This window comes from Panthera onca, chromosome B1 (assembly GCF_046562875.1).
Source record: "Panthera onca isolate mPanOnc1 chromosome B1, mPanOnc1 haplotype 2, whole genome shotgun sequence".
NCBI classification, from domain to species: Eukaryota; Metazoa; Chordata; class Mammalia; order Carnivora; family Felidae; genus Panthera; species Panthera onca.
This window is the reverse complement of record NC_138342.1, coordinates 175,686,561-175,708,624: the sequence shown is the minus strand read 5'-3', so window position 1 is coordinate 175,708,624 and position 22,064 is coordinate 175,686,561. Positions and strand designations below refer to the sequence as shown.

The window sequence follows — 22,064 nt, the reverse complement described above, 5'->3', positions numbered from 1 at the left end:
TCTCTCTCTGCCCCTCCCCCGTTCATGCTCTGTCTCTCTCTGTCCCAAAAATAAATAAACGTTAAAAAAAAAAAAAATTAAAAAAAAAAAGCATCATGAACTCTTAAAAAATGCTATCTAAAAATATCTAAAAATTAAACTTTTCCTTGGAGTGCCTGGGTGGCTTAGTTGGTTAAGCATCTGACTCTTGGTTTTAGCTCAGGTCATGATCCTACAACTTTCGAGTTTGAGCCCCACGTTGGTGCAGAGCCTGCTTGGGGTTCTCTGTCTCACTCTCTGTCTCTGTCTCTCAAAAATAAATAAACGTTAAAAAAAAATAAAAATTAGACTTAAACTTCACCTTAAGTGGTAATGCTAGAGAGAGAAGCTTGGGAATTTAAAGCAGGATTGGGAAGCTTTAGAGTTTAGATGTTTTTCCAGTTTGTATATTGTATGTATGTTAATGTTTAAGGAGGAATGGAAGAATTAGGAGAACATGAAGAGAGCTACAGAGTTGAGGGGGAGTGAAGCTGTGCAAACAATGATAGTGTTGGAAAAGGCTCCTTTGTTCCCTGACATGGGTAGAGGTTTATGCTGTAAAGAATCCCCATGCCATTATTTCTTTTTCTGCTTTAAAGAAAATTTATAGCTTCTTTTGTTTAGCCTGTACTGCCTTCTCCTGGTTGGTCTTGGATTAGCAGCAAGATACAACCAAAATAAAGCTTGTGTGGATGAATCCAGGTGTAACACAGATGCTGTGTGCCAGATTACACTGTCTGTCCCTCGCTATTTGCTACAATGCTGGTAATATATCCAGGCACCAAGGTGCTTCCTTAGAACATGGTGGTCTTGTTTCATGACTCTTGTCTTTGTGATCCCATGTGTATATTAATAAAATGTCTACTCCAAAATTGAAGAGGGCACATGTGTGCAAACTGAGGTGTCTATGAGTTGCTTACTTCTAAAGCAGAGAGTTATACAGAATGTTAGGCTCTATTAATATATTTAAGCTTGTGAAGGGACATTTCTTGTGTGCCCTCAGAGTGGATTCTGATTTTTTATCTATGACTTGGCAAGAGTGAAGTGAAGAGGCTAAAACTGTAGTCTCCAAAATCACAAAGAAAAGAAACCAAAAAAAGGTAATTAGTCCTTTCTCAGTGAGAATTATCCTGCTTAATTGTCAGACAGATTTTGATATTCTGAGAATTACACCTATAAAGTGAAAGAAAAGGGAGAGACTGAGAAAAAAAGAAGCAGAAAGAAAAAACTATTGACCAAAGCTTTATACATGCACGTGAACACACACATATTTATAACTATTTGTGTCTATATAAAAATGTAAATGTAAATTTACATGTAATGTAAATGTAAAAATGTAAAATGTAAATGTAAACTTATATAAATATAAATATAAATATAAATAAATAAGTAAATAAATAAATAAATTGTACCATGTAGGCAATCTACCTGTGAGGAACTTAAAAGATGGAAAGAATTAGGAAATGCTGACACAAAGAAAAATATTGGGGATGAGGAGTGGGGTTGAGGTTGTCTCTAGCCTTCTGTTAGAGCATCCATGCAGTCAGTTACAAGTGCATTAGAGCTAGTGCATGGATGTGGCTGGCCATGAATGAAAGTCTGTGTCCAAATAGTGGAAGCTTGAAAGCTTGAGCCAAGCCAAGAATAAAAAGCAGGTTGTGGCCAACTACACAAACTGAGGTAGAGTAGGAGCTAAGTAAACACTAGGAAAAACCGAAGTGGAAGTCAGAAAGCCAATGTACTTGTCATATGGGGAAGAAGCCAGTGGAACAGCAGAGAAATCAATCTGGTTCAAATCCCAGAGAAGACATGAAGTCACAGTGGGAGGAAAAAGTGCACACACTGGATGAGGCAGAATTTAACTTCATAGTTTCTTGTATTTCCAAGTGACCCAAGTGACTTTTAATTCCTAGCCCCTTCATGCACAAAGGTTCCACTCCTGGAGAGCCTAAGGCAACCAATGTCTCCAAAGGAATGTTGCAGGTAAGATATTAGCTGTTCTACTGAGGCGAGGTTGCTGATAAATATGGGTACATTATATTGTAGGAGTGTGTATGTGTGTGTGTATAAAATCATTATGTCCAAGTAAAAGGTTGGATCACTTTGGTTTGTTTTGGTTTCTTTTAAGTAGTTATTTTGTATTTAAAGTCTCAGAAAAGAACTCCACTCATGTACTTTTAAACCAGAAATAAAGGTTGACTTAGGTAAACTAGGAATAAACAATAGAGGCATAATAAGATAAGGTCCCCAGGATCAAACCTCAAACCTGGTGGCTCAACAATCTGATATCTTTGCTAAGAATTGGTTTATGATCAGAGACTATTTCCACCAAATAAATGATAAGGACAAAAAGGTCACCAAAGACACTCTACAGCAATGTGATTACCTATTATTCCTTAAAATACAAAGATATAGGGAAGACTCATCTGTAGTTTGGTTTAAACGAAGCCTAGAACTCAGTAAATATTAGCTGACAATGATGACATGAAAATCCTTTTGATTGTTCCAGACATAACAAACCAAACCTCATAGCCTTTCTTAGAGACAAAATGAAAGCTACAATAACTAATGAAGAAAAGTCAACCAAACAATGAAAAAATGATCCCAGTTAAAGTACATGACCAAGCAGGTGGTTTCAGTTTGAGTAGGAATATTTGGTAGCTAGGAGCAAGATGAAAATGGAGTATTAGCAATTGTCATTTTCCTTCATAGTTAAGATACGAGAAACCAATGAGATATTCCATAGCCAGAGAAGGCACAGCCTCTAATTCTAAGAGCCAATTTATTTTACTCTAATTGGAGAGGTTGGAAAGACTTGAGCTTGTTATTTTAAATGTCTTTTGCTATTAAACTGTGGTTAGGAAATCTGCTCAGCCAAAATGATGCTAAAAGAGCATTAAGTTTATGAGTCACGAAAGCCAGAATGATTCCAATTAGTTTCCTGCACTTTAGCATGATAGAAGTCTTTAATATACAATGGGACACTGCTTTAAAATTGATACAAGACAGGAGATCAGAATCTTGGCTTTTCTCCCCACCTTGATTATCGACCAAGTATAAGGTTAGATGAGCTATTGTGTTGATTTATTTGAAAGATTCTTCTTCTGTAGAATGAGGTTAACAATGGGCACATTTGGGTCTCGAGGGGCCACAGAGCTGGTTATTGTCTCTTCAGAGTGAAGTCTTTTATGTATAAGCAGCAGGAATGAAAGCAATGCAGATCTGACTTCCTCTTAGGCCCTTATTCAACTTTCCCTCTTCCCTCCCTCCCACCCTTCCTTTCTTCCTCCATCCCCACCCAATATTCCTAATCCTCCTCCTCCTCCTCCCATTTTTACCTTTCAAAATTATCTACAAAATGCAGTTTAACCTAATTCCACCTGGCCCCAATATTCTAAGTGGGAAATGGCATCATAGGCTATGGAAGGCTCATGCCTTAAAGGATTAATTTGTTCAAATTAAATACATGCATGGATTTCCGGGAGCCCTGGAGGTTATTAACAGTCTGTACTCTCAAGGTTTTTCCGTTTGTTTGTTTTTTTTTCCCTGTCCCACATATTATTCCACAGCATTCGGAAAAGAGCCTTGTATCACTTGTGAAGCATCACTCAGGTGCCCAGGAGAGTATCTGGCTACTAGGCCAATGAGTCTTACATAGTACTTCTCTTAACAGAAAATTTAAAAGGCAAAGGATTTTCTTAGATCTCTGTCATCAGAGTGGAGGAAATGCAACTCTAAAAAAGAAAACTTTTGGGGCACCTGGGTGGCTTGGTCGGTTAAGCGTCCGACTTCGGCTCAGGTCACGATCTCGCGGTCCGTGAGTTCGAGCCCCTCTTCGGGCTCTGTGCCGACAGCTCAGAGCCTGGAGCCTGTTTCCGATTCTGTGTCTCCCTCTCTCTGTGACCCTCCTCCGTTCATGCTCTGTCTCTCTCTGTCTCAAAAATAAATAAACGTTAAAAAAAAAAAAAAACTTTTAACGTTTATTTATTTTTGAGAAGGGGGGGAAGGGAGGAAGGGGCAGAGAGAGGGAGACACTGAATCTGAAGCAGGCTCCAGCTGTCAGCACTGAGCCCACAAAAACCCGACGCAGGGCTAGAACTCACAAACTGTGAGATCATGACCTGAGCCGAAGTCAGATGCTTAACTGACTGAATTACCCAGGAGCCCTGGAAATGCATTTTTTAATGTGCTTTTTGCCCCAACTGTAAAAGCAATATATATTCATTTAATGAAATGTGTACAATGCAAAATAGTACAAAAAGGCAGAAAAGACCATTATAATCTCACAACTGAGGGAAAACCCTTCTTGATCTTATGTCATGTTTCCTTTTTCCAAGAAAAAGATTTTCATCTTTTGGGGGCACCTGGCTGTCTCAGTCGGTTACGTGTCTGACTCTTGATTTCGGCTCAGGTCATGATCTCACTGTTCATGGGTTCGAGCCCCGTGTTGGGCTCTGCACTGACAGTGAGAAGCCTGCTTGGGATTCCCTTTGTCTTCCCCCCCACCCCTCTCAAAATAAATAAATAAAATCATTTTTGTTTTTTGGATAGAATCATACACTACACACTGGTATCTTGCTTTTGTCACTTTATATTATATATCAAACATTTTTCCTGTTATTAAAAATTTTTAGTAAATTTTATTTTTAGAGATAGTAAACAATTCCACCATGTAGATGGGTCATAATTTACTTATCCATTTTCTAATTCTGAATATTTAGATTGTTTTTATTTTTATATTATAAAAAACTAACCATTTTTATGCGTATATCTTGTGACATTACTGAGACTCCTATCTGTAAATGCAGACTTACTTGAATCAAAATTTATAAATATTAAGACTTTTGATACATGTTATCAAGCTGCTCTTAAGAAAGGTAGAAACATCTATTTGAGATCTGTATTAACAGCATGGTTTTTCACTGGTGTATTAATTTACAATTTTATTATTTCTAAAGTTGAATGTATGTTTTTTTGTTTTCATATATTTATTGGATCTTTTCATTTCTTCTTTTGTGAATTGCCTATTTGTATTCCTGACCCAATTTTCCTTTCGGTGTTCAACTTGTTCTTATTAATTTTGTAAGTCATTTATTTATCAGAGATAATATACTTGTTAAATACATATTTGTCTCAAATACGTATTGCCTCAGTTTGTTATAACGGATTGTTTTGGATTTTTAAAATAGTTTTTGTAGTTGCCTATAGGCAAATAAAAATTTACATATGTATGTAGTTGTCCTTACAAAGCCCTTCTCCAGCCCAGTGTTTGGCAATCATTAATCTAAAACTATTGACTTAAAAATAAAATGTTTATTTTGCGAGAGTAAGAGATCACATGTGTATGAGTGTGAGTGCATGTGAGCAGGGGAGGGACAGAGAGAGAGAGAGGGAGAGATACACAGAGGGAGAGAGGGAATCCCAAGCAGGCTCAGCACTCTCAGTGTGAAACCCCATACAGGGCTTAATCTCCCGAATTGTGAGATCATGACCTGAGCCAAAATCAAGAGCCAGATGCTTAACAGACTGAGCCACCCAGGCACCCCTAAGAGTATTGACTTTTGAGAAGAATGTTATGGCTTGATGTCTTAGATAGATATTCTTCTTTATATTACTAAAGTATTATTCTGTAGTTGGTTTTCAAGAATTTTATTAGGAAAAGAGATAATTTGGCCCCATGCCTTTCTAGCATATTTGGAGATGCTTATATAGTTTTTATTTTTTGACTTAATGATGTGGTGATTCAAGGTAATAGATTTCTCTATGTTGAAACATCTCGGCATTCTTAGAGTATACCTTTGCTTAATCACGATTCTTTTTTCTTTTAATATTCTTTGTATTTGATTTGCCAGGATTTTAATCTAAGATTTTCCTAGATATCCACAAGGAAATTGATCTGTAGTTGCTTTGTCAGATTTTAATATCTGGATAAGGAATATGTTTGTTCCATAAAGTGATTTGAGAAGACAGCCACATTTTTCTATGGTCTATAATTATTTTCTCCTTAAAATTTTTGATTGATGAAACAATTAGGTCAGGTATCCTTGGAGGGATGGATCAGGGGACAATTTTATACCTTTTCCACACCTCCAGTTTCTTCTGCAAATAATATTTTCAGGCTTCAATATCTTTTGGAGTTGGTTTTATTAATTATATTTTCCTCCCCCACCACCAGCCCCCCGCCCCACTTTATTTATTGGTGCTTTCAGCAATATTGATTACCTGTTTTGTACCAGACACTATTTGTGGTCAGAACAGTAGGAAGAACAAAGGAAGACAGAGGTGAACTGGACATAAAGAGTTCTCATTGCAGTTCTGGTTCCTTGGGACATGGACTCAGAGGAACCTTTGAGATTTGTGTGTGGAGTACACTGTGAATGTGGGGGCCAGCAACTGGGCAGGAGGAATGAACTGTGATATAGTGGCAACAGAGGCTTCAGCTGATGCTCTAGGGTGCTCTAGGGCTGGGATGGCTCTTCAGAGTTTCCCCAGTTGACCAGTCATCACATGCATGTGCTGCCCCCAGGAAGGGGAGTGTGACTTTGGGTGAGGGGGCTCCTTTGGACCTTGCACAAATCCAGCTCCTGGACATGGCCTCCAAATGCATTCATATTCCTGGCAGTGGGTGAGATGGGTGCCCCACTCCTGAAGGCGGGGGTGGGGGGTCTCCTTCTTGATTCTATACTGATTGATGATTACAACTGCAGCATTATTTGTACTGTTTAAGAACCCTCCTGTTTACTGTGATTTTGTCCCATTAACCATCCAATGTTTTGTTGTCTTTTCAGCCATTCTCTCTTTCTCTCTCCCTCCCCATCCTAGTCCCACCCCCTGCTTATCCTGCTTGGACGTTTGTCTATTTTATCAGTTTTTTGGAATAACTGTCCAAAATTAGATTTATTTATCAATTTTACTAGATGCTGTATCTTTAAGATCTTCTTTTGTCTTTGTTATTTCTTTTTCCTACTTCATTTTCTTATTTCCCTCATATCTAGAGTTGAAAGCTTAGCTTATTTAATCACTTCACTTTTAATAAGAAATATGTTAAAAACAAATTTTCCTCTGAGTGCATTTTAGACAGTATTCTTTACATTTGTATAAGTATAGTTTTCACCATTATTTTTACATTGTGTACCCATCTCATTTCCTCCTCAGCCTTGAGAGTACTTTAGGAGGAAATTCTAAAATGTCAAAGTAATTCTTTTTCTGCTTTATTTTGTCACAGCCAGAGGAAGTGATCTGTAATATTTCCAAAGCTGGAGATTTCTTAGGATTTTCTCTATAGCATAATATGCTGAATTGACTACTGTCCTCTCAAAATTCATGTTATTAGGGACCTCAGAGTGTTACCTTCTTTGCAAACAGGGTCTTTGCAGGTGTAATTAGTTAATATGAACTCAGATTAAGATAAGCCCTACATCCAATGACTAGTGTCCTTATAAGCAGACCAGTGAACACAGAGACACATAGGTAAGAAGGCCAGGTGAAGACAGAGGCAGAGATTGGAATGATTAACTAATAGCTATGGGGTGCCAGGGAATGTCACAAATGCTGGCAACCACCAGAACCTAGGAGAAGGCAAGGCAGAATACTCTCCTAGAGCCTTCAGAGATATGCTAAAGGCTCTTGCTAATATTATTTTTAATACTTCCCTTAAATATGTAATAATTTTTTTCTTATACACAATGGTACAATATTATTTTGGTGCTTAACACTTAATGGAAATTGTATTTTTATTAGTGGTTATTATGGTTAGTAGTGGTATATGGTAGTTGTATTATTTTACATGCTATCATTATCCTATACTTGATTTTGTCTCATGTAGTATTTACTTAGAATTACTTTTATCTGCCTTTAATATTTGACCATAGGTAGCTTTTTTTGACAAAAATGCTCTGCCTGTTCGTTAAAAAAAAAAAAAAATCCTCTCATATCAATATGTTTTGGTTGCTTCTATTTTATATGTAAGAGTTCACTCCCCATCTCCCCAATTTTGTAACCAAACAGGATACTATTTGTCTTTTTATTGGGAAGCTCATATAATGTTCATTTACCTAATACCAGGGTCATAGCTGACATATTTGCTATAGTTGGTGTTAATTCTGTTTGTTTTTGATACCTTAATAGAAATGCCTCCCTAGAAGTTTCTTTCATTTTCTATCTATTGTCCTTGCTTTTATACTGTCAAATGTTTTGAGAAGTCTATATTTCCATTCCATGAAATTCAAAAGTTTCCTCAAATTGTGTTTAATATGTGATACTTGAAGGGTTTTCTTTTGGGTCCTCCTCTTTGACATATGAAATCTAGGACACCTTTCTTTTCTCCAATTCCATAGCATCCACTACCTTCTCTGACTTCTCAGTCTTCTATACTGATGCTCCTGTATTTTAGACATTACCAATTGTACTCACATTATTTTTTAAATATCATATATCTTCTCTTTGAGGACGTATTTTGCTTTACAACTTTATATCCAGACTTAAAATTAGACTTCTTAGACTTAATATCTCTTTTTAACAGGCCTTAAGGGACCCTATTAGCTCTGTTCTCTTGGTCAGTTGGAGTGCTTCAAGGAATTTCTTTAGAGATGTGTGTTTTCTGAGTCTTTTTGCATGGCTGAAATGCTTTATATTTTGAACTTCAACGATATCTTGAATTTTGCGTAATTTAGTCCTGACATTTAATATTGCAGAAGAGAAGTAAGAGATTAGGCTGATTTTTATTTTTCTGTAAGAGGTGGTGGGTGGTGGGAGGTGGGAAAGAGGTAAGAGGTGGTTAAATGAATTCTATCATTATCATTGTTCTTGCTGTTCTAAAATGCTATCACGAAATTGTTAGGTGTAACATTACTTTGATTTTTCTTGGAAAATAGTAGCCTCTTTTGATTTGCATATACTGGTCTTCTGTATGTTTAGAAACATTTTCTTCTACTGGGCTGCTGTTACATTTTCTTCCTTTTGTTCGAGGTTCTTCTCCAGAGACAACTATTTCTTTCTATGAGACATCTCTCATAGAAAGTACCATATGATGTCACCTTTCTCTTCATCTTTTATATTGTCCATATTCTCTACAATTATTTTAATCTGCTTATAGTGTTCTTTTGCATGCTGACATGTCTTTTTGAGTTTGGCTTTCACCTTTTTACCTTGAATTTTTCCATCTATTCTTAGTCCACTGCCCTCCGTGTGGGATTTAGTTAATTGTTTGTATTTTGTGTTTAGTTTCTTGAATGTTTCTGATTGTTTTTAAAAAGGTTTTATTTTTGAGACAGAAAGAGAGTGAGAGAGTAAGCTGGGGAAAGGGCAGGGGGTTGGTGGGGACAGAGGATCTGAAGCAGGCTCCACCCTGACGTCAATAAGCCTGAGGCAGGGCTCGAACCCAAGAACCATGAGACCATGATCTGAGCCAATGTTGGATGCTTAACCAACTGAGCCACCCACATGCCCCTCTGATTGCTTATTGAAAAATCCCTCAGTAAATCCTTATAATGGGCCTATGAAAAAGATATATAAATTATTCTCATAGATGATGAAACTGAGGAACAGACTAGATAAGTAAAGTGCCCTAGGTCACACAGATAGTACTTGATAAGAGTTGGGGTTGAATTCAGAGCAGACTGACTACAGAGCCCTTGTCTTAGCCACGGTCTGATTTTGCTTCTCTACTATTAGAGATACTATAACACATGACTTAAGTATAAGTTATATGGAGATAGAATGGGCGTAAAGGTAGATCTACAAAAGAGTTTAAGAGTTTTGAGCATAATATAGTGATTCAATTTGTTAAATGTCCAGAGCAAAAGTGTAAAAATTGATAGAACATTCAAGACAGGGAAATGCTGGAATTAAGATTCAAAAGTTTTTGAAACAAAAGTTTCACTTTTAATTTGCCTGGTGGACCTATGTTTCCTACATGTGAGTTGTTTTAAGTTTCTGTAGCCCAAAGGATAAGATGGAGAATTCAGCTCAGGGTTGGGATATGGAAAGTTGAACTAGCAGGGAAGAAAAAGATCCCATAAGAAGCTCTGGGAAGAGCTTTTCTATCTAACGAGGTTAAAACTATTGGCTGCTATGTGAGTGAATACAGATTTGAGGAAAAATATATGCCCAGTGTTTACTTCTTTTCAGTTCAAGATTCCAGTGCTCTGTGGTGAAAATAACACATGTCTGCACTGAAGGGGCAGTCAAATGTGAAAGTCATTAATGCCTCTGGAGTGTGTGTGTGTGTGTGTGTGTGTCTGTTAAGCAGTGGAAGGAACTCAAGAAGAAAGCTTTGTTTGTGGAGTGTTTTACTTCACCTTATTCTATGTATTAAGAAATATGGAGAAGGCTACAAGCATATTTTGTCTTGTAGGTAATAACAATGTAATTCCCTTAGACTGGAATGAGGAACACTTGGCATGAGGAACACTTAAAAAAAGAAATATTTAGTCTATTGGAGCCCATAATCTGGTTAGGACTAATTATATTATCAGTATAAATATAAACGATCATATCATTAGAAACTATAATTGCCTAATAATGACTTGTACTCATGCAGTGATTTTTGTTAAATCTGAGTTCCAGCTATAGGATTATTCTGCCAAATCTAGAGACAGAATTTAGAGTCAATTACAGTCAAGTCAGTGGCTCTTATTTTTTGGTGGCCCTGAGTAAATTTACCAGTACCATTTCTTCATGAATGGGGGGCCCTGGATTCCTGGCATTCTTATGCTATGTATATTTTATATCAGCCCACTAAAAATTTGGGCACTTGTTCATTCAAATTAAGCTATCCATAGATGAGTACTAAAGGGAAATGACAATAGAGGTATATTAGCATGGAAATTATATTACTCTTCAACATTTTCACAAGGGCCAATTAAAAGAAACTTTCTGCAGATTGAAATTAATCCCCTCACCACCTCAGTAACATACAAACAAACAAGCAAACAAAAACAAAATAAACAAACAAAACCCAGGGACAGGATATTTTTTAGGAATCATACACAAAACTAACAGAGGCACCAAATGTCCTGACAACTTTCTAGCAAGCTCCTCACTAACATGCTGCTCCCCACTAACATGCTGCTCCCCACGAGACCTCTTTTATCTCATCTGCCTCTATTTTTTTATTTGTATGTTTCCTGGAGGAAAGTCTTAGAGATCTTATTTGGGAGACCAGATGTATGGGAGTATTTATTCCTCAGTGAGTGAGTTGTTTGGTAGTACAAGAAGCAGGGGGAATAGTTAATTTCTCTCTGTCTTTGGAAAATTTGATGGCTAGCAGCCAATCCTTATAGAGAGGAAACAAATGATGTATAGTAAGTTCTGTTTGGAAGACTGCAATTCCCCCATTTTCCTGGTCTATTTATAATATTTTAGTGCTTCCACAGTGACCAAAATGAGACGGGGTCCATAGGAGCCTGACTGCTTGGAGGCATTCTTTGTTCCCAGGTTTTAGGTGTATGAGTTGTTAAAAGAAGACTCCCTGAGGATCTTCCATAATAAACTCAATTTGGAGGACATCCAGGATGAACCCATACATCGAATTCTGAATTAGAATGGGTAACATTATAGCAAAACTCCAGAGTATTTCCTAGAACATTAAATATTTTTGTCTGGCAGTCACATCGACAAAACCCCAATCTCATTCCAGCCTGATAAAGCTATTTTTGCAGTTGATTAGCATGCCAAATATTTTCATTCCTACATGCTCAGTTCCTTTCCTTTCCCACTATTTGTAAACTGCTGGGGAGGTGTGTTAACAACATTGGATTTCAGTGTCACATGAAGTGTAATTAAGGATGGTAGGAGGCAGGAGTTGGGGGAAGGTTGCTTTGTATGTACACTTTTTAAACTCCGCTTTTGCTTTTTATTTTTTTTTTTAAATTTATTTTTTTTTTAACGTTTATTTATTTTTGAGACAGAGAGAGACAGAGTATGAACAGGGGAGGGGCAGAGAGAGAGGGAGACACAGAATCCGAAACAGGCTCCAGGCTCTGAGCTGTCAGCACAGAGCCCGACGTGGGGCTCGAACTCACGGACCGTGAGATCATGACCTGAGCCGAAGTCGGACGCTTAACCGACCAAGCCACCCAGGCGTCCCCACTTTTGCTTTTTAAAAAATTCTTTTTATTTATTTTTAAGTGTTTATTTTTTGGGAGAGAGAAGGAGAATGGGAGCAGCGAAGGGTAGAGAGAGAATCTCAAGTAGGCTCCATGCTCAGCATGGAGCTTGTCATGGGGCTTGATCTCACAATCACTAGATCATGACCTGAGCAGATATCAAGAGTCAGACGCTTAACCAACTGAGCCACCCAGGCACCCCTAAAATGCTTTTTAAAGAGGTAGATAAGTGTATGAGTTTTGGCTCTAAGTTAAATATTGTTTGAACTCCCATGATTCTGTGGTTGTGTTTTATCAGGTAAATGGTGAATTAGTTACCAAGGGTTGCTATAATGAGGTACCACCAACTAGGTAGCTTAAAACAACAGAAAGTTATCCTCTCAGAGTTTTGGAAGACAGAGGTCTGAAATCAAGGTGGCTAGGGCCATATTCTTCCTGAAGGCTCTAGGGGAGAAGCCTTCCTGGCCTCCTTCTAGCTTCTAGGAGCTGCCAGCCATCCTTGGTGTCCTTTGGCTTATAGATAAATCACTCAGGCTTGCCTCTTTCCTCACATAGCTGTTTCCTCAGTGTCCAAACTTCCCTCTTCATATAAGGAAACTGGTCATAAATTGGGACCCATCCTAATGCAATATGGCGCCATCCTCACGTGATGACATCTGCTGGGATCCTGTTTCCAAATAAGGTTGCATTGTAAGATAGTGGGAGTTAGGACTTCAACATATTCTTGCGGGGGAGGGGGATGCAATTCAATAACAGATGGCAAAAGGGAGTGTTTTAGGTTTGAATTTGCTCAGAGAAGGGTCCTTGAGCGTTGTGGGATAGTTATCCATCATATTTAGCACTTTTCCCTAGAAGCCTCAGAGAGGTCAGGATGGATGGGCCTGTTTTGCCTTTAAGGTAGGCTGCTGCCCTCTCCCATCATGAAATCCAACACTTTCTAGTTGAGAAATGTGTTAGCCCAGAGTCTTCAATAAGTTGCAGAGTTCACACAGCTGAGGCTGAATGGCTGAGAGTGAAGTCCACTGTTGATTGACTCCTGGCCTAGGACTCTTCTGTTAATGCTAAGGGGGTGAGCACTGGGTGCACAACAGATCTGCTGATGACCCAGGAGAGCAATGACAGCTTGGGATGCGTCTTATCACACTGTGAATTGATGAAGTTTCTCTTAGTCCACTTTGTGGCTAGGCACCTCAAATGCTTCTCTGAAAGAGGTCACATATAAACAAGACGAATAAAACAAAAGCTCAGGCTGTTATCTCTCATTTAGGACATGTACATTTTAACGGAACAGACTGGGCTCCATCCCAAACCTGAGGAATCAGTCTCCAAATGAGTCTTGAGAGAATCTATATTTTAGAGCACACCAGGTAACTCACATGATAAGGGCATGTTTGGGAAATATTGGAATAGAGGAATCCTGACTTCTGAAACAGTAAGGAGCAGTATTTTGTGCAGGGATTTTAGGTAAGAATCAGGTAGGATGTTGGGGGTGGGGGTGGGGAAAGTGGAAAATTAATTATTCAGTGCCCTCCAAGGATTGCCAGAGTCAGATGCATAATTCTCTTTGTGCTGAGTTTGAGGCCTGGTGTCTGCCTTAGGAGGGATCCAAAAGAAGCAAGTTCTCTGGGCTCACAGTTCTTGCATCCCTCTTAGGAGAAGAGGAATATATTTAGGTCTGCTTATTAAGTACAGAGCCTGGGGTTTTTGGAGATTGGAGGACCAATTTCATATTGAGGGAGGTTATCAGAGAAAATTCTAGCCTGCCTTTTCTCCTTAGTTATATTACCTGCAGTCAGTGGTTATGCACTCTCTTTTTGTAAAGAGTTGCTCATTATTTGTTTTGTACCTAAAGTTATAATCTAGTGTCTGTGACAGCACATTTGATTGCTTTTAAATTAAGGTGATAGGAAAGGCAAAGAAATGACTAGGGGAAAAAAATCTGGAGAACAGATGACAAGATAACAGTGTTTTTGATTCTCTCAAAATAAACTTAGTATTGAAAAATGATCCAAAATCATTTGCTTGAAAACCACACTTACTTTTGAGTAATATTTTTGTGAGATATTTTAAAATCTATTTTTCTTTGAAGGCTGGTATTCTGAAATTGAATTTGAAGGCTACTTAATACCAAAGCATGACATATTTTCTTTTGCCAGGCTTTCTTGTATTTTCTCTTCTGTTTAATTTTTACAAATTTAATTTTCATTATTTCTGCATCTTCAAGATAGAAATCCCCTGTGATTTGTATCTGAATGGGATCCCTAGTAAATAGTGATGCCTTTTCCTTTATTGTTTCCTTTTCTTTATATCTGCTGCCCTTCTTCAGTTTCATCCCATTTAACAACATTTATTAAGGGTCTCCTACATGCCAGCACTGTGCTGGGGCTGACGCATGAGGTGCTCTGCTAAAGAGCACCAGGTCGTGAATGAGAAGGACCTGGAAAGGGATCATGTCAATGTGTTTTGAAAGTGACATGTTGTGCACTTTGTTAGGATGCTAGGGGAGCACAGATAAGACCAGTTGGCCATAGTTGGGGGGCTCAGGATGCTTATTGGAACCAATTACACTTGAGCTGAAACATGAAGTATGGGTGTGGGTTAGGTAGACAAGTGGTTGGGTGGAACATTTCACCTATACCCGCTATAGGGAAGAGAAAAGCTTCCTCTACCTTCTTAGGTTCAGTGGTTAGGCCTGAAACAAACAAACAAGCAAAGACAAAACAAAAAACCAAAAACAACTAAAAAAGACAGATTAACAAGACAGAAATAGAATTTATTAACATGTGCACTGTGTTTACATGTTGGAGAACTCGATGAGAAACTCAAAGGAGTGGTTAGAATTTGGGCTCATACAATCTTCACAAAGAACAATTAATTTGTAGAGAAGTGAGAGACAAAGGAATAACGTTCTAGGCTTCGAGGGGCAGCAAAACTGTGGGCAGGTTACTACATGGGGGTGACTAATGAAGTAAAATTTGTGTCTGTCCATGTCCCCACTGAGTTTTTGTCTTCTTTATGGCCTGAAGTTTCCCTGCAAGAGGAAAGTTATGGCAACCCTCATTTGGCAGATGTTTCTCTTCTTAGATAAGGGAAGCTCTGGGAAGACTTCTTTCTGTATCTGTCAATTTTTTTTTTTTTTTAAAGTTTATTTTTTATTTGTCTTGAGAGAGAGAGAGCACGAGCAGGGGAGGGGCAGAGAAAGAGAGAGAGAGAGAGAGAGAGAGAGAGGAGAGAGAGAATCCCAAGCAGGCCCCATGCTGTCAGCATGGAGCCCAATGTGGGGCTCAAACTCATGAGCTGTGGGCTCATGACCGAGCCAAAACCAAGAGTTGGATGCTTAACCAACTGAGCCACCCAGGCACCCCTGTATCTGTTAATTCTCATTTGCCTCCTTTTCAAAATAATTCTTCCACCCACGTGGCATATTTTGGGGTGGCATATTGTGATTTCCTACATCACATGCTCCACCTTGGAATTCATGCTGTGATGGATAATCTGTTCCTGTATAAGCCACACCCTCCACTGATTACATTCCATCCTATCCTCTTACTTTTTCAGAGACTTTGGTCCTGCAGTTGGTCCTTCTCCATCCTGCAGTAGCAATTCATACTACCTGATGGGTCTTCTGCATAAGAATGCAAATATGGCACAATATCTCCTTTCTTTCAAGACAAAACAAAACTTTCTTGACCCACATCTTCCCCTAGCTACTGTCTCATTTTTCTGCTTCTTTTTGCAGCCAAACTCCTTTTTATACTTGATACTTATACTTTTTATACTTTTATACTGACACTGATACTAATACAGTGTCACCAACTACCTCCCATAAGGCCAAAGTGAATGGTCAGTTCTCAGTATCAACTTACTTAGCATCAGATGTTGCTGTAGTAGATCACATTTTGTATATATATTCTTTCCTCATCTTCCAGGATGTCATGTACTCCTGGTTTTTTATCCCGAGACTCAGGATGACCACTGAAAATCAGTCTTTTTTTTTTTTCTTTTTTTTTCTGATTTTACCTTCTGTTCTGATCTGAATGTGCAGTCTTGGCCTTCTCTACTCTATTTTATTTATTTATTTATTTTTTTAGTGAAGATTTTTAAAAATTTAAATGTTCATCTATGAGAGAGTGATTGTGAGTGGGGAGGGACAAAGAGAGGAGGACAGAGGATCCAAAGCCGGCTCAATGCTGACAGCAGAAATCCCGATGTGGGGCTTGAACTCAGGAACCACGAGATCATGACTGAGCTGAAGTTGGACACTCATCTGACTGTGCCACTCTATTTATACTTATCTCAGTAACTGAATAAATACCGTCTCTGATGACAAACAAATATATATCTCCAGATGGTAGTGTGCTAGTTAATACTTAGTAACCAGCTCTCTAGGGAAAATAAAGCTCAAATTTGAAGCATTTGCCAATTACTGTGGTGTAAATACTCCCACCAGGACAGATTTCAAGCTCCCTCCGTGATGACGCTGAATGGGGATTTGGGAAGAAATGTGAAGACACATAGATGTAAATAATCTCAAGAGTGTAGATCATAGCAAAATGTAGTAAAGTAACTAGAAAGTCATGAGTTTTGAGTATCTATTAACCTATGTTTTTAATATAATTTAATTATAAGTTGATCTTAATTTTTTAATTTAAATTTATTTTTTATTTAAATTGAAGTTAGTTAGCACACAGTGTAGTCTTGGTTTCAGGAGTAGAACCCAGTGATTCATCTCTTACATAAGACACCCAGTGCTCATCCCCACAAGTGCCTGTCACCTATTTCCCATTTACCCCATCCCTCCACCCAGCTCCCCTTCAGCAACTCTTAGTTTGTTCTCTGTATTTAAGAGTCTCTTATGGTTTGCCTCTCTCTCTGTTTTTATCTTATTTTTCCTTCCTTTCCTATATGTTCATCTGTTGTGTTTCTTAAATTCCAGATAGGAGTGAAATCATATGAAGTTTGTCTTTCTCTGACTGACTTATTTTACTTAGCATAATACACTCTAGTTCCATGCACATTATTGCAAATGGCAAGATTTCATTCATTAGTCTGGTTTCTCTTCAGATCATATAAATCTTTTGCCTTTTAATTTAATTTTTAAAAGTGGTTGTGTTTAACACCTGGTTTACAAAATTCTTTGAGAATTGGTATGAGTCCGCTTCTATGCAGTGTTGTCTGGAGACTTGTGTTTTTTTCGGGCTCATCATCTGTGAGGTGCTGTCGACTACTGCCTGCCTTATGTGACCACCTTGGCTCAACCATAGGCTTCTCAGAACTAAAATGTCACAAGTAAACCTCTGGGCTTAAATCCCACATTTTAAAATCCTCCTAGTTCTAACAAACCAAAAGCTTAGAAATTTCATCCTTGAAATTTCTTTCTCACTTACACCCCCTTGTCAAATCTAAGATAATTTCCATGGGTATTACTTTAAAACATATCCCAGTTGTGACTTTGTATCACATCCACAGCTCCCATTCAAGTTCAAGTCCACCCTCCTCCCCTACCCAGAGTACTAATAAAGACTTCCGAGGGTCTTGCTTCAGCTCTTTCCCTACAGTCTTGTCACTTCACAGGGGAGAGAATATAAATGTGATCATCGTGTTCCAGTGCTGACAACTTCCACCTACCGATCTCTGCATTATATAGTGTGCCTTCCCCCTGTTTCGGTAGATGAAAACTTCATGCTCCCATGTGAAGCTGGTCTCTCTCCTTTTCTATTGGAACCTCTCCCTGTTCACTTACTCAAGCACAGTGCTCTGGTAATTATGTGATGTCTAATATTATCATTTTTCCTCTCTACAACATTAGCTTCACCAGCCTACAAACAAACAAACAAACATAAAGCAAAAGCAAGCAGTGACCAACTTTCTTGTTTATTTCAGTGTTGCCATAGGAATTGGCAATGATCCCTGGGACTATGTTTCTCTTCAGCTCATGTCGACAAGGTTCCCAAGACTTCTGTTCTCTGGGGAAAATGATTTGGGAGTTTGTGTCTGAATGGAATTGTCCCTGGGATTGTGTCCTAGAGTGGACTTGTGACTTCAAATACCATAATGGCCTTTGTGGCAATGCCATCTCCGGGGAAAAGTTTGCTAATGTGAGTCTTATTTTAGAGACTAGGCCTTGGTATCTTGTCCATGCTATAGCTTTGGGTTCCCAGCCTTCTCATTTGCCTTTTTAAGATGATTGGTTAAGAGGCAAGGACATGGTCTTTTGGCAAGGTGTAAGGTGGCAGGCAGCAGGCTGGGTCTAGGAAAGACAAAACCAGCAAGATCACCATTGCTGAGGGTGGGCAAGTGTGATCAGTTTGATATTACTTTCAGTCTTAACTCACAAAACCATTCCATTTGGTGGCTAAGTAGGGCTTCTCAATCTTGTTCATTGTAATCTTCATTATGTGTTTGATACAATTCTTTGGATTCCATATTTCCTTTCCCTTCTCAAAATCTAGTTAGACTTCAAAGTTCAGGTTATAATTTTTTAATTATATAATGAAAGCTTTGTAACTATTGTTTTATTGATTACCACTCGAGAGGTAGCTAAAAGAGATATTAATTATCCTATTTTATTATCCCCAAATCAGAAAAAATTTAATTACATATAAATACATATAAATTACATATAAATACATAAAAATGTTTCTGGTGGCCAGTGCTGTTTCAGACTATGCTAGAATTGTTTCCTAGGAATAGGATTGTCTTTTAGGGTGTGTTTACATACAAGGCAGAAAAGCTATGTAACCATGGGCCACACCACAAGTACCTTCAAATCCTTTGAAGCAATGTGAGACAGCCACAGTTTATAATTTTGAAATAAAAGTTAAACTATACCACCTCCAAACTGTATTTCTCTCTCTCAGAGCCTAGACTTCTCTATTCATTTGCATACCAGACCTCTCCCCCTGGATATCTAACAGACTCATCTGAACTTTCAGTTGTGTTCCCTCCCCCTCAAACCTGCTCCAAACCTTTGTTCTTTTCCGTATTAGTGAATGAGGACTCCTTTATAGCTATACTGGTCTTTTTGCTGTTCCTCAGGCATGCCACACATCCTTCCTTAGGCCTGTATGCATGGCTGTTCTCTTAGTATGGAATGCTCTCTATCCAGATTTTATCATGGTCATTCTCTCAATTCCTCCCAGTTTTTGTCAAATATCACCTTCTTGGTAAGGCCTACCCTGACCACCCTATTTAAGATCATAGCTATTCCCCAAACTTTTTTCCAGTTTTTTTTACCCTACTTCTTTCAACACACTGCATAATTTACTTTATCCTTTATTTTCTTCTCTCCCATAGAAAGGAAGCTCAGTGAGGAAAGGAATTTTTTTCATTTTTTGCTTATTGCTGTATCTCCAGTGCACAGAACACCGCTCAGTAAAAGTAGACACACAGTAAATATTTGTTGAGCTGAATGAATGAATGAATAAGTGATTTTTTCTTATAAACTAAACTAAAATTCAAACATGTATTACAAAGGCCTACATGATCTGACTTTGACATCCTCTGACCTCACTTCCTACATGCCTCTATTGGTTCACTCCACTTCTTTTTGCTGTTCTCTGTTTTATTAAGGTAGTTCCTGCCTCAGCTTTTACACTGGCTGTTACCTTTGGTTATGACTGGTGTATTTCCTTCTCAAAGTGGCCTGCTCCAGTATTCCCATCTAAAATGGAGCCCCTCCTCTTCATTAAATGCTATCGAACCCTGCTTCATTTTTCTTCACTGTACTTATCACTTACTGAAATTACATTATTTATTTATATGTTTACTTATTTACTTGTACACTTGTTTTTTACCTTTTTCCCTAATACATTGTAAATGTAGTAAGGTCAGGGATTTTGTCTTTCTTACACATGAGGTCTGACACAAAGTCTACTTAGTGTTAGTGAAGGCGTGAATGCTTTAATACATGAATTAATATATAAACACAGAAAACAGAACTATAGAGAAATGGATGTAATAAGTTAGAACAATCTGATATGGACTGAACATTTGTGTCCCCTCCAAATTCATATGTTGAACCCTGCCCCCCAATGTGATGGTGTTAGGAAGTGGGGCCTTTGGGATGTGATTAGGATTAGATGAGGTCATGAGCAGGGCGCCCTCATGAATGGGATGAGTGCCCTTATATAAGTCATGGGAAAGCTTGCCTCCTGTCTGTGCTCTCTGCCATCTGAGGATACAACATGAAGTTGGCAGTCTGCAACCCGGAAAAGGCTCTCCCAAGTAACTTGACTATGCCTGGCACCCTGATCTTGATTTCCAGCCTCTAGCACTGTGAGAAATAAATTTCCATCATTCATAAGGCAGCCATTCTGTGTGGTATTTCATCATAACGGCCTGAGCTGTCTGGGACACAGTCTCTGAGGGGAAGTGCAAAGAAGTTTGTATTGTATTCCTAAGCACATGGGGACAACCGATTCCTGCTAAAGAGAAAATGGACATAGCCAAATATATAACTTAGTTATGTACTGTGACAAAGACAAGACTGAAAGAAGGAAGGATAATGCACTGTTTCATTGCCAGAGGAATAAGAGCTTTAATAAAAGCGAAGTGTTTTAGTGGGAATAAAGAAGAGTGGCTAGTGTTGAGAAGTATTTAGGAGTTAAATGACAGAAGTTGGTAGAATATGGAGGATGAGGAAGCAGGACAGGTCCAGAGGAACAACAAATTCTGATATGGCAGCTATGTTTACAGCTGGGTCATTACCTGAGATAAAGAATAGAGTAGGGGGCAGAAGGTGGTGAATTGGACTTTAGAAGTATTGAGCTGTTGGGGTATCTGGGTGGCTCAGCCAGTTAAGCATGTGACTTCAGCTCAGGTCATGACCTCACAGTTCGTGGGTTTGAGCCCCACATTGGTCTCTGTGCTGACAGCTCAGAGCCTGGAGCCTGCTTCGAATTCTATGTTATCCTCTCTGTCTGCCCCTCCCCCACTCATGCGTGCTCGTTCTCTCTCTCCCTCTCTCTCAAAAATAAACATTAAAAAAATAATAAAAAGAAATGTTGAGTTGTTGGTGCCCAATTATTATTTCTGTGGTAATGTAGCTCAGGAAATAAGCTAGGGTTTAGTCATCAGCATTTATCAGTGGTTTCTTAACACATAAAAATGTATACAATTATCTATACAAAGATGTGAAACAAAGGGTATTCAGCCTTTGTTATTGTGGCACATTTTCAACAATTAAAATTTCTGGCAGTATACATATATTTTTAAAAAGAGATATTGGCCTGTAGCCCTCTTTTTTTTGTAGTGTTTTTATCTGGTTTTGATATCCCATAGTGCTGTCCTCATTGAATGAATTTGGAAGTTTTCCTGCCTGTTCCATTTGTTGCAATAGCTTGAGAAGAATAGATATTAATTCTTGTTTAAATGTTTGGTAGAATTCACCTGTGAATTCTAAGAGGGGGCGGGTCTGATGGAGAATGAGGGGGTAGGGCATGTGGTGTTAGCAAGGTTTTTGCAAGTTTGCTGTGGGAGGGCACCTGCAGTGGCCTGGGAAAACTCCCGCCCAGGGTGGGTTGGAGGGTGTGGGCTCACAGAAGAGGGCAGGGGTCAGGTTAGTAAGCTAGATGGAGTGTTTGCACTGCCCTGCTTCCTACATGTGTCCCCGAATCTAAGCCGGAGCATGGGACAGGTGAATGGTGCCCGTCAGCTCTTTTGTTCTTGGAGTGGTGTCCCCAGGATCCCTGCCTCTCCAGTGCAAGTTTCGAGATTAGTAAATAGATCTTCCTGTGTACTTCAGGCGATTTTCAAACCACTGCTCCCACATTGTATCTCCAAGGGGCATGCTGTTGTGCTCCTCTTTACGGGTGGGAACGCATTTTCCTATCCCTTTCCTGCTCTCCCATAGCCAGGCCTGCTGATTTTTGAAGTTCTAGATGTTAAGCCACATGATTGTAGAAATTCTCAAAGTTAAACCCCTTCTGGGTTTAAAAA

General features: G+C 38.7%; 1 long non-coding RNA gene across 3 annotated transcripts in view; it reads left to right on the top strand.

Annotated features, from left to right (window-relative positions):
- LOC132691648 (uncharacterized) overlaps positions 1-22,064 on the top strand; it is a 168,356-nt gene that overhangs the window by 29,082 nt on the left and 117,210 nt on the right. For all 3 annotated transcript variants that reach the window (XR_009615921.3, XR_009615923.3, XR_009615922.2), the window contains exon 4: positions 1,932-2,001. This is a non-coding gene — a long non-coding RNA (uncharacterized LOC132691648). The remainder of the gene's footprint in view (positions 1-1,931; positions 2,002-22,064) is intronic.